This window comes from Oncorhynchus keta, unplaced genomic scaffold, assembly GCF_023373465.1.
Source record: "Oncorhynchus keta strain PuntledgeMale-10-30-2019 unplaced genomic scaffold, Oket_V2 Un_contig_11046_pilon_pilon, whole genome shotgun sequence".
NCBI classification, from domain to species: domain Eukaryota; kingdom Metazoa; phylum Chordata; class Actinopteri; order Salmoniformes; family Salmonidae; genus Oncorhynchus; species Oncorhynchus keta.
The window spans coordinates 1-2,338 of NW_026277304.1; the positions used below are offsets into that span (position 1 = coordinate 1).

At 55.3% G+C, this 2,338-nt stretch overlaps 1 long non-coding RNA gene across 9 annotated transcripts; it reads left to right on the forward strand.

Moving 5' to 3' along the window:
* Window positions 1–8: 8 nt before the first annotated feature.
* On the forward strand, window positions 9–1,760 carry LOC127917244 (uncharacterized). 9 transcript variants are annotated; one of them, XR_008097049.1, is made up of 4 exons: window positions 9–588; window positions 699–1,204; window positions 1,322–1,651; window positions 1,707–1,760. It is a non-coding gene; the product is annotated as an uncharacterized LOC127917244 (long non-coding RNA). The 9 variants fall into 9 exon arrangements; XR_008097046.1 differs by having other exon boundaries at window positions 699–819; window positions 1,040–1,651; XR_008097041.1 differs by having other exon boundaries at window positions 9–379; window positions 490–588; window positions 699–1,651.
* The last annotated feature ends 578 nt before the right edge of the window (window positions 1,761–2,338 follow it).

Consider the following 2,338-nt stretch of genomic DNA (forward strand, 5'->3'; position numbering starts at 1 on the left):
TACCTGGGTCCATGAGCCTGGCTGATGTGAGGGTGGATGATGTGTACAGGTGTGTTAGCTGAGTCCTGAAGCCTGGCTGATGTGAGGGTGGAGGGTGTGTACAGGTGTGTTACCTGGGTCCATGAGCCTGGCTGATGTGAGGGTTGATGATGTGTACAGGTGTGTTAGCTGAGTCCTGTAGCCTAGCTGAAGTGAGGGTGGAGGGTGTGTACAGGTGTGTTACCTGAGTCCTGTAGCCTGGCTGATGTGAGGGTTGATGATGTGTACAGGTGTGTTAGCTGAGTCCTGTAGCCTAGCTGATGTGAGGGTGAAGGGTGTGTACAGGTGTGTTACCTGGGTCCTGTAGCCTGGCTGAAGTGAGGGTGGAGGGTGTGTACAGGTGTGTTACCTGAGTCCTGTAGCCTGGCTGAAGTGAGGGTGGAGGGTGTGTACAGGTGTGTTACCTGGGTCCTGTAGCCTGGCTGAAGTGAGGGTGGAGGGTGTATACAGGTGTGTTACCTGGGTCCTGTAGCCTGGCTGAAGTGAGGGTGGAGGGTGTGTACAGGTGTGTTACCTGGGTCCTGTAGCCTGGCTGAAGTGAGGGTGGAGGTGTGTACAGGTGTGTTACCTGGGTCTCTGTAGCCTGGCTGATGTGAGGGTGAAGGGTGTGTACAGGTGTGTTACCTGAGTCCTGTAGCCTGGCTGAAGTGAGGGTGGAGGGTGTGTACAGGTGTGTTACCTGGGTCCTGTAGCCTGGCTGAAGTGAGGGTGGAGGGTGTGTACAGGTGTGTTACCTGGGTCCTGTAGCCTGGCTGAAGTGAGGGTGGAGGGTGTGTACAGGTGTGTTACCTGGGTCCATGAGCCTGGCTGATGTGAGGGTGGATGATGTGTACAGGTGTGTTAGCTGAGTCCTGAAGCCTGGCTGATGTGAGGGTGGAGGGTGTGTACAGGTGTGTTACCTGGGTCCATGAGCCTGGCTGATGTGAGGGTTGATGATGTGTACAGGTGTGTTACCTGGGTCCTGTAGCCTGGCTGAAGTGAGGGTGGAGGGTGTATACAGGTGTGTTACCTGGGTCCTGTAGCCTGGCTGAAGTGAGGGTGGAGGGTGTGTACAGGTGTGTTACCTGGGTCCTGTAGCCTGGCTGAAGTGAGGGTGGAGGGTGTGTACAGGTGTGTTACCTGGGTCCTGTAGCCTGGCTGAAGTGAGGGTGGAGGGTGTGTACAGGTGTGTTACCTGGGTTCTGTAGCCTGTAGCCTGGCTGATGTGAGGGTGAAGGGTGTGTACAGGTGTGTTACCTGAGTCCTGTAGCCTGGCTGAAGTGAGGGTGGAGGGTGTGTACAGGTGTGTTACCTGGGTCCTGTAGCCTGGCTGAAGTGAGGGTGGAGGGTGTGTACAGGTGTGTTACCTGGGTCCTGTAGCCTGGCTGAAGTGAGGGTGGAGGGTGTGTACAGGTGTGTTACCTGGGTCCTGTAGCCTGGCTGAAGTGAGGGTGGAGGGTGTGTACAGGTGTGTTACCTGGGTCCATGAGCCTGGCTGATGTGAGGGTGGATGATGTGTACAGGTGTGTTAGCTGAGTCCTGAAGCCTGGCTGATGTGAGGGTGGAGGGTGTGTACAGGTGTGTTACCTGGGTCCATGAGCCTGGCTGATGTGAGGGTTGATGATGTGTACAGGTGTGTTAGCTGAGTCCTGTAGCCTAGCTGAAGTGAGGGTGGAGGGTGTGTACAGGTGTGTTACCTGAGTCCTGTAGCCTGGCTGATGTGAGGGTTGATGATGTGTACAGGTGTGTTAGCCTGAGTCCTGTAGCCTGGCTGATGTGAGGGTGAAGGGTGTGTACAGGTGTGTTACCTGGGTCCTGTAGCCTGGCTGAAGTGAGGGTGGAGGTGTGTACAGGTGTGTTACCTGAGTCCTGTAGCCTGGCTGAAGTGAGGGTGGAGGGTGTGTACAGGTGTGTTACCTGGGTCCTGTAGCCTGGCTGAAGTGAGGGTGGAGGGTGTGTACAGGTGTGTTACCTGGGTCCTGTAGCCTGGCTGAAGTGAGGGTGGAGGGTGTGTACAGGTGTGTTACCTGGGTCCTGTAGCCTGGCTGAAGTGAGGGTGGAGGGTGTGTACAGGTGTGTTACAGGTATATAGCGATGTGTTACCTTGGTCCTGCAGCTTGGCCAGCTCCTCGCTGAGGGAGTCGTGGCTCTCCTCCAGCATCCTCTTCTTTAGCTCTACACTCTGCATGTATTCCGTCAAAGACCGGATCTTGGCTTCATGCTGCGAACACCCCAAACAGAGTCACTCAGCTGACGTGGCACACTACACTCCCATCTATACAGTTTAGAAAATGTACAAAGTCTCTAAAGTTTGTCAATG